The sequence below is a fragment of the Rhipicephalus microplus genome, chromosome 1 (genome assembly GCF_043290135.1).
Source record: "Rhipicephalus microplus isolate Deutch F79 chromosome 1, USDA_Rmic, whole genome shotgun sequence".
NCBI lineage: Eukaryota > Metazoa > Arthropoda > Arachnida > Ixodida > Ixodidae > Rhipicephalus > Rhipicephalus microplus.
In genome coordinates, this window is record NC_134700.1 from 213050603 (window position 1) to 213063530 (window position 12928).

Below are 12928 nucleotides of genomic sequence, written 5' to 3' on the forward strand. Positions count from 1 at the left end.
ACGCGATGTTTACCATTTCGCATCGATTTATGGCGTCCGCTTGCGTGATTGAAGAGAATAAATGCAGTGCTGTCATAGTTTGGGCGTGTCACCAGCCGACCAGATGTCAAGGTAAATAGTGTAATGCGAACATCGAAGGCGTAAGCACTTAAATATGTAACATGTGCACTTATCTAAGGTCATGTCACTTATTTTGCATATACCAATGGCTTTCGCTACGTGCTGCGTCTGTGAGCTGTGTTGCTCACTGCAAGGAATACAGTTCTTTCTTTCTTTCTTTCTTTCTTTCTTTCTTTCTTTCTTTCTTTCTTTCTTTCTTTCTTTCTTTCTTTCTTTCTTTCTTTCTTTCTTTCTTTCTTTCTTTCTTTCTTTCCTTCTTTCTTTCTTTCTTTCTTTCTTTTCTTCTTTCTTTCTTTCTTTTCTTCTTTCTTTCTTTTTGAGCACGTGTACAGGAATCAGTCGTATTTAAACCAGCAGTGATAACTTTATTAATCGAACAAGGAAAATTAATGAAGAACTTCACTATATGCGTGTTATGATTGCAGAGCATAATCGAAATAATCTAGCAGTACCTAACATGTTTCTTACAGTGTCATCAAGCACTACACCTTTTCGGCACAGGTTGTGTCGGAGGAAGTTTTATTGATTATCACAATTTTATGGCATACATAGCAGGTAATATCATTAATACGTCCCTCGTATTCAGCAGGCATTCAAAGTGAAATGTGAAGATATCTTGCTTGGGGAACACAAAACAAATAGAAGGTGTTATAAGACTGGCGTACCGACGAAGAGCGCGTATAAAAGAACGCAGAACGTTTCGTGCCGCATATCCTTTCGCATCGATGGGCCTCCCAACCTGTGGTTCTCACTACCGCCAATTAAGCGTGATCGTGTGGACACACTAATATCGAAACCACTACACATCGCTTATTCCTTACAGATGCCGCAGATTACTTTAAATTTAATCAATAGGTACGGCTCGCGGCATGGCGCTGAGCTGCGTGAAGTGCCATGGGCACGCACAACTTGGATATTGAGAAGCAGGGAAGATGTTGAGGAAACGCAGGCTGATTGGGCCTGTGATGCGAGGGGGCACATTGAGCCAGAATCCTTCAGTTGTCACCCAGTTCGTAGGAATGTGAAAAAAAAAATGGCAGCATATCCACGGAGTGAATGATGGAGAGTGGGGCGAAGAATTGATACTACGAGGGACGAACGGGACGAGGAACGAACGGGTGCCGAGGAACGAACGGGTCCCTCGGCACCCGTTTGTCCTCGGAGCTTTGCCCCTGAAATGGTCCCTTATCTACATGTTACACTGCAAACGTCGCCGAAAGACGATAGTCTTGCGTCTGGAGAGAGTGAACAAAACGTTTATTTGATGTTCTGTGCAAGAAAATCGGTGAATGGTGTTCTAAAAGTGCTGCGTTAGAGTAGCTCGACGCGTGAAGCAGAGGCGAACGAGCGCACCAAGTCACATCACGCGTGAGACATGAGCGCTATCTGGCAGTTATCTTGGAAAACGAAACACGTGGCGTGCGCGCCCGTCTCGGAGGTGATATGGTGTAGAACGCAAGGCGACAGGTAGGTGCCACCTAGTCGTCTTAGGAAAGCGTTGGAAAGTCTTGCCTTTTCGTGCAAGCGTCGCATGGTCAGCGCAGCGTGATAAACGCTACGGTCCTTAGAATTACTTATGTATCCTTTTTTTTAGTAAAATACACATATAAAGAATATTGACGTGTTGTTATGGTTCCTCAGATATGCGCAATAATTGCTTGTTAATTGACAATCGCACAATATAAACGCTGATTCTTGAGCAATATTGGTGGGCGCTGCGGATGGGGTCGGCCGTTTAGGGTATCGTCTGAAACCTTTTAGGGTAGCGTTAATGGCAGACAAACAGACAAATCGACAGACAGACAGGCGAAAATTTTTGCGTCGAAGATTTCTAAGAAAATTTATGCCAGGGAAAACGATCCTGCCGTGGCAAAGGTCAATCTAAATAGGTCACAAAAGTCGGAACGAAAAGTGGTTTTAAACCTGTTGCGACAGACATCAACAACCGCATGATTATTGAAGCGCACCTAGGTGCGTGGGGGACAAATAGCGAAAACAAAAATAATTAAACGTTGAATTTTCAGCAATTGTACTTTTGTTTGTTACAAAAAATTAGTATATTGCTTTAATAAAGCTTTGGTCTTTGGTATGTGGTTGAGGACCCACTTTTTTTTGTTTAGTTTCAGAAACGGCAAGCACATGCAGGCAGTCGGGTAACATAAGCGAACGGATTTGGGGGCGTATCTAGGCAATATGCTGTCAGAGCTTGTGTTTAGCTCGGCCCGTTCCTTGACGCGGCGCATCGCCAGGTCAACGAGGCATCGCTCACTTTTCCGTGGTGGTTTCGTGCGTACCTTCAGAGGTTTACCTGATTTTATGTGCATTTAATAGCTCAAAAAGCTCACAGAATGCGTAAATAGCCGCTCCTGAGACTGCCGACTGCTTTCGCTGGCGCACAGCCGGCGTGCTTTCACCTTTGGTGACTGCGAATAAGACCGGCTAAGCAACAAGATGCTCTACTGTACGGCTGTCAATGCTATATTTTGAAAGCTGATGTATTGCTGCGGTGGTTTTCGACGAATTGGCTACGTGAGTTGTCGAACCATTATGCTACTGTGATCGTGGGCAGTTGTCTCACAATTGCCTCCGCGAAGTTTTTTGTGCATATTGCAAGTACGTCATTTGGCTAATAAAGCAATTTTGCTTCCTCAATCTTTGTTATTTTCGTTTATTTTCTCGCCGAATGAATTATCGAGACAAAAGTAAGGCGTAATAAAATTGCGAAATAATGAAGGCACGTGGCAGGTCAGCAATTAAGAAAAATTTCAATTTCTCGCCATGTCGGACAGAAGCGCGACGTCGCTACCACTTCCAGTTGTGACGTCATATTTTCGGATTTTTTTTTTTTTTTGCTCTTAGTTGTCCCCTTCTCACGTAGATGGCGACGGTGGCAAAGAGCCGCCGACTATTGAATCCAAGGGCTTCAATGGAAGTTACGCTACCCGTTTACGTATACCTTGCCGTGGCTTGTTGCCGCCGCGGTAAGCGACAAACGGGGAGAGCAGACACGGGCCGGGCCCTCCAGTGGATTTCGGCTGCCCTCGAAAATCGGCGCTCGAGCGAAAGCACCAGGTGCTCGCTACCACATCAGCACGCGGGGACGGGCACGACTGCCAGAAGAAGGTGGGAGTACAGCGAGGGCTGCTCGCCGAGGAGAGAAAGACACGCCTAAGTGATGTGTGACCACATCGCGATGACCCTCTCGAGGCTTGGATAATCGTCCACCGGATTATTGAATAAAGTATTTTCGCTCTCTCTCTTCCGCCCTTTTGCCTCCCGCTCACAGCGTAAGGAGCGTGGAAAGGCGATGTTTTGTAGTACCTGATGTTCATAAGAAAGTCTATAGAAAGAAAGAAACAATATATGTGTTCATTAGAGTTATTGCTCTTAATTATCGTTTTTCAACTGGTCATCCCCATTTGCCGCAGGAGTTTCTTTGAACCAATTCCGATGCTGGGGATTTTAGCGAAGCAGGCGGACCATCCGCTAAGAGCACTTGCGAAAAAGCTGAATGCAGGTTCACGCCCAGATTAGGAGGCAGGGGACGCTGTAGTGGTTTAAAGATAGGCAAGACGCTTATTCCTGCAAAGCACAAGAGAACACGGGGTAACGTAGTTGCGGCGTAGCGAGGAGGAAAGTGAATAAAGTGTGTAGGAAACAGAGACACTTTTTCGAGATATGACTACCAGAAGTTCCAGTGCAACGTCGGCATACTCCTCTCCCACATGGACGTTAGTAACCTGTGTTTACTGCCGGATTCCTTTTAGAAAGTTGGCATCTTTTTCTAGGTACAACAAATAGAAGAAAAAAAAAGGAAGCAGTGGAAAGATGAAAAGCGCACATCACGCGACACCTGGTGAAGAAAAATAAAACTTTTAAGTGGACATCTTTTTTTTCCTTTTATTTTTATGAGACCTGTGCCTTTGCACTAGATAGCGAGGTAACCGGCATCATACCTTACATTTCACTGCACGTCTGCCCCGCTCCTCTTGAAGACACTGATGATCTTTTCGGAATGCTTTTATGTACCACCGATGTCACAATAAGTTTTTTTTTGGCCAGGACTGCCAAATTTTCTCCCGTAGTAGAGTACATCGTACAGCGAATCGTTGAAAATTTTTTCCAAAACACTTTTTCTCGCTTCGAGTGCCAGGTAGCCATCATCAACGACAACGAGTATGTGCGTTCTTGCTAGAGTCACGTCATCGCACGTGTAGCATCGCCACTGAACGCACTCGCACGGTTACCCGTAAGCCGTCTTTTTATCGATCTTTCTACCTGCGTGTCGTTTAACTGCAGGCCATCGACCTCATTGAGTGCAGATTTGTTTCAACACACATGTCTGAAGGGTTATGGTGGTCGCCCACACGAATCCCAGATTGCACCTGTCGGGGACACCATGCCATTGTAGTATGGCCGATGTGTCCAGCAAGAGATAACGAGCAAATGAAAGGCTGTAAAGGAGCTAGAACCAGACGTGCTCAGAATCTGCGCGGCTTGTAGTGATGCAACGGACAATCATGGCTTGTGCACCTCTGCGATAAATTTTTGTTTACCTTGTCTTCTTTGCCTATTCTTGCATCGCATTTCTCGATGGCTTCGGCTGCTTTGTGACGTGTGTTGATGAAGCTATATTGTAGTTGCAACACTGGCATGAAAAGTGCTATTCTAGACTTTGGCCCCGACGGCTCGTGAGATTTACCCGTGGTATTAAGAAAAAAATCTATTGCCTTGCTGTCTCCGTTACTTCCCCGCGTACAAGTTGAATTCCACTGCGTCACAGATGTCGCAATGGCAGGTTCATCAAAACTACTTCGGACGTGACAGTTTTTCGAAGTCAGCACAGTGTCTGACCACACTCTCCGCAGTAGTTTGTGTTGCTGCAAGCACGAGTATGTTGCCTGATGCTCAGAACCCGCCTAGTGCAAAACGTAGGAGGTCTATTGCAAAAACATATACGCTTCACTGAGCGGATTGGTCGGCTCGTAGTTTTGCATGTGCTGTAACTGCTGGCCGAATGATTGGACCTGGCGTTGTATGACATATTGCGCCAGTTTGTCGACCCTTCTATCATGCTCAAAGGAGCCATGAAGCCTTTTTTTCAAGTAACCATCGAATTGCTTCAGCATCAAAGCTTACGGCCTCACGTGTCTATTGCCGCAATAACTCCTCTAATAGTATCTTGGCTTAAGGGGGTATGCGGCGCACGTTAATGGCTTTCTCTTTTTTTTTTCTACCAAATGGTCACTCTGGAAGCTAAGCAGTGAGGGATGGCCCTTGCGAAAGCAGTTACGTCAGCGCGCGTCATGACCATGAGCGTGCTTGATGAAATACGGTTGCTCTCTGCCGTTGTTATTTCTGTGCAGCAGCGTGTCTTACTGTGTAATGCTAGCATACTGTGGAGTGCTGCGTCAGAAGCTGGCACCACTCTGTGACGAAAACCGTACGTGATACAAATGCCACACCAGATTACTGCCGGCTTTTGGCCATTAGCATGCTACTCGCTGTGTGACGTCAAACAGCAGCTACCTGACACTCCGCGGAGAGTGAGAAGGAACCTCTGAACAAAAAGAGAGCGCCAGAGGAAATTGTAATATTCCTGTTCTGTATGTAAGCTCTCCTTGATGCGAATGACTGCATGATTTGGCCAAGATGTTAATTAGCAGTGCCTACTACCTGCAGCATGTGTTTTCCCACTTCTTGGCGAGTTGTTTGTCTTCCATTTCAAATATCCCTCTTCCTTCTGAAATGTCGATGTTCGTTTAATTAGGATCACTTGTTTGTTTAGTGTGTTCATCGCTGCGTCATTTAGATGTTACAACGATAAAAGAAGTGGCGCAGCGTTTGTGCGGCTCATTCACTACAATAGTTCTAAAACGAAACTACTGCCTTCGCAGTAGTGTCAGGTCTATCGCGGTTGAGAGCGAGGGAGAGAGAGAAATAAAGAGAAAAGACAAAGAGGTTAACCAAATTTGGCTCGGCTGGCTACCCTACACGTGGGGTTGAATGGTTCAAAGCACTGGTCGGCTACGTCACCAGATTGTCGCAGGAAGAGCGTCAATTGAAGTAGAGCTGAGTGCAGCGGCTGGTCGCACGCCACTTCCTTTTACGGCTAGGACTATGTAACCGAATTATGTAACCGAAGAAGTTCAATCTGACTATTGTCACTGCGGTACTAAATGAATCAAGAGTTTGACTGCAAAGTTCAGGTCGTTATCTTCCAGAATCAAGGATGATGTTTGGTGGGCCTTCGTCGAGCGCTGCCTTCCAGGCCTGAACAGGCTTGTCACATTACAGGCTTGTTTCGACTTGTTTCGCCAGAATGCGAAACAAACTACAGCGCCAAAAACAAACTCAAGCAGAAGAAAAAATGCACACATTCAATAATGTGTAAACATTATTGCAAAGATCATCCATTAAAAAAATTAAAGACGCACTTATAGCTCTGGCAAACTGCAAATAACATCGTGTAACAGTGCAAATACACTTTTCAAGTGTACGTAGTGGTGTACAACATAATTCGCGGGAAACATAGCAGTCAAGGAAGCAATGATTTAATCTAAACAGCAACCGCAACAGAATAATTAACAACTATGTTAACAGTGTAGAAGAAGTTGGTTCCATTATTCATGGGATTGAATAAGCTACATTTTAAGAGATTTGTTCTGTAGTCAAAAAATAAATATAAAAGATAGCAATAGGTTATCTTTCATTACAATTTGTTGTAATTGTTAACAACAGACTCTGAGAGATAGCAATAAGTTAATAACTGAACATGAGATCACCTAAATGCAAAAACACCTAGTTTGCAGTGATTTCGGTGGGAAAACGTCCTTTTGACGAATGCATTTATAATGTGGCAATGAGACCTGCAATCATATTTTCATGGACCCATGTCACGTGTATAGCAAGAGCATTCGGCTTGAACCTATGCTGATATGCTTATCTATCTTCTTCCTTTCAGCATACCTACTGCAACGCAATACGTCCTGATGAAAGTGCTCATCCCTATTCAACGTCTTTTCCAATCCAGGTGAGACAACACCTCGGTCCTTTACTCTTAAAAACCTGGTTTCTTTTAAATGATGTGTTTGCGATAGAAGCACATGAATAATTAAAACGGAGGCCAGACTGTGTATGTATGCGCAAAAAACAGATGAGCGTAGAAGCTGCAGAGCTGAAAAATGATTATATCGTTCCTCTAACGTCTCTAAAATTCGCTTCAAAAACTCTAACAAGCAAACAAAAAATTGAAATAAAGCACCACAAAGCTTCTCGCACTTCGTAGTTACTACTTGAAACTGAATCCAGATTGAACAGTCAAACGAATGGTGGAGATTTTATGCGGTCGTTCTCATGAAAAGTAAGATAGATAGGTCATTTGATTTCCAGTTAAAACAATTGTCATGTTAATTGCTTACTTTCGCTTGACTCCAGTTTAAAGAACCTATTACCGTTTTACCACCGGACAGGAAAAATCAGATTACTTTTCTTTTTCATTCAACTTGATATCTGGGACATAACCTTGACAGGCGTCCTACTCAAATGCCTTTATCCCGTAATTTATTGGGCGCAGTTAGTTAAATGTTTTCACCCCATGTGCTCATCATGCGTTGTTCTATACTTTTTCTTAAGGTTATTTTCTCAAGCCACAGTTATTCGATGCTTTTTTTCTTTTATTGCGATAGCGTTTAAGACCTGGTATCGCTAGAACTTCGGTGTCGGCGTCATTGGTTGTGAGCGAGAAATCATCATCTTGTTCGTGACCGAAAAATCGAGAAAGATGCAAATCAAAATTATTACATCTGTGGTCCTAGAGAGGGTCGAACCTCGGACGTCGACGTGTAAAGCAGCTGTTCTACCACATACTTATGCTATTTGTTAAACTTGCTTCAGAAAAAAGAAAAAAACGTGGTTATGAATGTCATGTAGTGGAAGGCGTCTCATTGATGCATGCAATATTATACAGTTATAGTATACCGGGCTTACCGGGATATTGGGCGTACCGTGATAGGAGGACCGAAGTAAGCATGCACAGATACGTATGTTACTCGCACCGCTTACTGTACGCGCGCTATTTTTTAGATTTAACGTTACTGTGTTAGCGTAGGTGTACGTAGTGTACGTAAAACATGGCGGCGCTCTCGGACGCCCGCTCGGAAGTGATTTTGGCGTAGTTGTTTAAAGATTCATTTTGTTCGCAGCAATCTACTGTTTAGAATGACTTCGTTTGCCTTCAGTTAGCTTTGATGACCGAGTATTAGGGATGAGCTGGCGTAATGTTTGAGATAGCTACCTATTTCGAACGTCTCTAGGCATAACTAGAAGATAGATGTAAACAAATCAGCAGCATAAACCTTTTCGCGTTTGGTTCATGGCTCACATTTATTTACATTTATTATAATAAAAAAACTTGCAACAATGCTGTCACAGAACGAGCACTCAAAAAGGGCGCGCCGTCAAATTCTCGCGACGAACCACCGGAGTGACGCCGCGAGGTCAACGAAAAAGAAAGGAAAAGAAAACAAACATCTAAAGGCTCCCCGGGAGCGCGAGCCTCTCCTCTCGGAAGCGTGGCTTCGCCGACGAACCTCCTCACCCCACAACGGCGGCCGAGCAAGCACTGGATTTTTCTAGAAGGAAAGGGGTGTGGTCATACCGAGCTGAGTCATCCGCCGCGGAGGGCATCCCAACCGTCTCGCCCTCTCCCCAGCCTTCGCTGCGTATCGCGCCGATGAAATGACGAGAACCTTCTGGAATCTCGCGCGGAAGGTATTAAATCGAGCAGCAGAGACGAGAGAGCAGGAGAAGACGGAAGTTAGCGCCAGAGCGCGAAGGGATTCCGCCGTGTAGTCGGCGGTTTTGTCTGTAGGGACAAAGGAGGAGAAGACGGAAGTTAGCGCCAGAGCGCGTAGGGATTCCGCCGTGTAGTCGGCGAAGGTTTTGTCCGTAGGGACAAAGGAGGAGAAGACGGAAGTTAGCGCCAGAGCGCGTGGGGATTCCGCCGTGTAGTCGGCGAAGGTTTTGTCCGTAGGGACAAAGCAGGAGAAGAAGAGGATTTCCACCTGAGGGGTGAAGGCTCGAGCTACAGGCAAGAGCGAGTGTTTACCGCTATCGAGTGAAGACGCGTGGCAACAGCTGCGTGTGTGAAGCCGACGTGTTTCCGGCGAAGAAGTTTGAAGCTTGGAGAGTGGCGTATTGAAGACGCGAGGTTTCCTGGAAGAGAAACTTCGGCGAGGTTTCCTGGAAGAGAAACTTCAGGGGCAGCGGAACGACAACAACGCTGGACTTTGAGTGAGTGATTCTCGGAAGAGTATCATCCCGACTTTTCTTCCAAGAACTTTGGACTGAATAGATTTTCTATCTCTTTAGTCTTTAAGTGAATTGGTTGTTCAATGCATGCGACTGAATTGTAGTGTGTATTGTTGTCTGTGTCCGTTGATTCGAGAGTGGCTGATTGTACTGTGTAGTACGTTGTTTGATTGGTTTGATTGGTGACATATTGTATGCAACTATTGTGGAGTGTGCATTCTTGTGTATTGTTTTCGATCTGCCATTATTGAGAATATTATTTGTTTGTTTATCAACTCTCGGCTCTGTCTTGTTCTTTAGGCCAGAGCCGGCGTCCGCTGGCGCGCCAAAAAGGACCACTTCTAAATTGTCCACGCTTTCGTGCTGCGGTTCGGGGGGCCGATACTTCGGCCCTTGGAATTAGCCCGGCGATCGCCTCCCTAATTGACGGGACCTGTGTGTGACAATTAATCTGGTGTCCGCGACACAGGACCTTTGGTGCACAGTGTGTCCAAAGTAGTGAGAAAGAGCCTCGAGTTGTGATAGTGCTATCGGAACGATTTTGTGTGTTGTTCAGTGTTCTCGTGACCCAGTGCAGGGGAGTGTTCCGATAGACTGATTTAGGCAGATACTTTTTACACGCGGCAAGGTTTTATTTGCGAGACACAATGGATCTCGAAAAGTTAGTCGCTCTTGGTGAGAAGATGGGTCTTTCTGGCGCCGAACTACGGAAATGGGTAAGCCAGAAGGAGAAAGAGGCGGTGGAGAGAGAAAGGTTGGCAGCTGAGAGAGCCAAGGAAGAAAAGGCAGCTGAGATGGAACGAGAGAGGTTGGCAGCTGAGAGGGCCAAGGAAGAAAAAGCAGCTGAGTTGGAGAGAGAGAGACAGGTTGGCAGCTGCGAGAGAGAAGGAAGAAAGAGAGGCAAAGAAGCGACAGCTGAAGGAAGAAAGAGATCAACAATTGAAGTTGGAATTGGAGAGAGAAAAGTTGGCAGCTGAAAGGGCGAGAGAAGAAAGAGAGGCAAAGGAGCGACAGCTGAAAGAAGAAAGAGAGGCAAGGGAGCGACAGCTGAAAGAAGAAAGAGAGCTGCAATTGAAGTTGGAGCTGGAGAAAGAAAGACTGGCAGCTGAGAGGGCGAAAGAAGAGAGGAAAGGGAACGGCAGCGACAGCACGAGATGGAACTCGAGCGGCTCCGTTCGCAACAGCGAAGTGAAACTCCCGTCCAAGCTAGAGTTGAAAGCAGCGAACGGGAGGACCACGGCTTCCGCTTGAACCCAAGCAAGCTGCTCGTAGCGTTTGATGAAAGGAAGGACGACCTTGACGCGTACCTTCACCGATTTGAGACGATTGCAAGGAGCCAGAATTGGCCGGAACATCAATGGGCAACTGCTTTGAGTACCTGCTTGAGTGGCGAAGCGCTCAGTGTGTACGGCAGGCTGACGCCGACCGATGCAGCCAACTATGCCAAGGTGAAAGCTGCTTTGCTGAAGCGATTTAGATTTACTGTGGAAGGATTCCGGGACAGATTTCGGACAGGAAAGCCAGCTGATGGTGAAACGGCTACGCAGTACGCCGCCCGACGTAGCCGTTATTTCGACAGATGGATTGAACTTTCAGGGACAGCGCAGGAGTACGATGAACTTAGAGAGCTCCTAATTAGAGAACAATTTCTTACTTGTTGCCATCCAAGCCTGTCGCTGTACTTGAAAGAGAGGAAGGCTGAGTCACTTGAAGGCATGCTCAAATTGGCTGATCAATTCTTGGAAGCGCAAGGTGGAACTAATTTGGCCAAGGTCAAGAAGGAGTGTCCTGAAGACTCGAAGAAATCGGCTCCCGAAGAAAAGAAGCGTACACCGGAAAGCATTCCGCGATGTTTTCTGTGTAACCGAGTGGGTCATCGCGCGAAAAACTGTCGAACGATCTTTACGAGCCCCACGGTAGTAAAATGTTTCAAGTGTGGTCAGACTGGGCACAAAGCAGACGCATGTCGAAACGGAGCGAGTCAAACTCACCAGGTATCATGTGTGCAAGCGGTACCGAAATGCGGTAATAATGCCGCCACCGACGAATTCGTAGAGTTGAAAAATGGGGAGAAAATTCCTATTGTGGGTGCTGTAATGTCAAAACAGCCAACCGGTGTTACGAAGGGAATGCCAACTCTGCCTGGAAAAGTTGCGGGCAAAAAGGTTGTGGTGTTAAGAGACACCGGTAGCTCCACGGTTATCGTGCGGAGAAGTTTGGTACGGGAAAGTGAGTTAACAGGCAGAACGAAACCGGTTTGCCTAATTGACCGTACAGTTCGGATGCTTCCCGAAGCAGAAATTAAGGTTGAAACCCCGTACTTCAGCGGGAAGGTTACCGCATTATGCATGACGACCCCCCTGTACGACCTTGTCATCGGAAACATCAACGGGGCGCGAGGACCGAATGATCCGGAATGTTTGGGAGAAGACCCTAAGATAGAGCCCTCGCCAACCCAGCGACCGCGAGATACAGTGGAGGAGCATCCCGTGACGGATCTCACTAGAGCCCAAGGTGAAGCCGCGGCGCAAGAGACAGCGAATGAGAAGATGCTCGAGTTGAATGAGTTCACGGGGTGCGCAGCTGGACGTACGTCGGCACGACCCCAACCGACCGAGAGTGTAAAAATGACGGAGTCGGCCAGCCAGGCCCAATGCCGTGACATGAACAAGCTGGTAAATAAACCGATAGGACCCGTTGAACGTTATGACCCGTTAACGGTGTCGGAAGTGACAACGATGGCTGAGACGCCGCCTCAGATATCGTCGTTGGAAAGGGCTCGCCGAAAAAGAACGTGGAAACACAAGAAGAGATCGAGCGAGCACCGCAAGAAAGGGCGCAAGCGCCGCTCAAAATACACAGGATAAGTGCTGAGGTCGAATCAGAATGTGTTTGGCAGTGCTGAGTGACATATGTTGTGTTGATGTTCTTGTTATCCTGTGTCACAAGTGTATGTCGAGCGAGTCAACGTGTTCTGTGTGATGATGTGATGTATATTGTTGTAAAGACAGAACCTTGTACGTTTGTATTGTTTGGAATGTGTGATGAAGCGTTGTACTCATGTACCTGCGGTTATATTTCATGTGTGTGAAATTGAATTGTAACGTCCAATTGTATTGAGTGATATATTGTGAAAGAGACGTGTCATGAGCGACGGAATATGTTAGAGTCTTTGAGAGTGTGTGGGGACTGTTCGCGCTCGTTTGTGTGGTTTTGAATATTATGAGATAATATTCTTAAAGTGGAGGGCAGTGTCACAGAACGAGCGCTCAAAAAGGGCGCGCCGCCAAATTCTCGCGACGAACCGCCGGAGTGACGCCGCGAGGTCAACGAAAAAGAAAGAAAAAGAAAACAAACATCTAAAGGCTCCCCAGGAGCGCGAGCCTCTCCTCTCGGAAGTGTGGCTTCGCCGACGAACCTCCTCACCCCACAACGGCGGCCGAGCAAGCACTGGATTTTTCTAGAAGGAAAGGGGCGTGGTCATACCGAGTTGAGT

At 46.3% G+C, this 12928-nt stretch overlaps 1 protein-coding gene and 1 long non-coding RNA gene across 3 annotated transcripts in view; one reads left to right on the forward strand and one right to left on the reverse strand.

Moving 5' to 3' along the window:
* Nucleotides 1-12928, forward strand: part of LOC142806517 (uncharacterized) — a 484058-nt gene that overhangs the window by 178716 nt on the left and 292414 nt on the right. The window contains exon 2 of the long non-coding RNA XR_012894637.1: nt 7085-7153. This is a non-coding gene — a long non-coding RNA (uncharacterized LOC142806517). The remainder of the gene's footprint in view (nt 1-7084; nt 7154-12928) is intronic.
* The window catches only part of LOC142806464 (calcitonin gene-related peptide type 1 receptor-like), a 338910-nt gene that overhangs the window by 72788 nt on the left and 253194 nt on the right, over nt 1-12928 (reverse strand). The gene's annotated exons all lie outside the window — the stretch shown is intronic.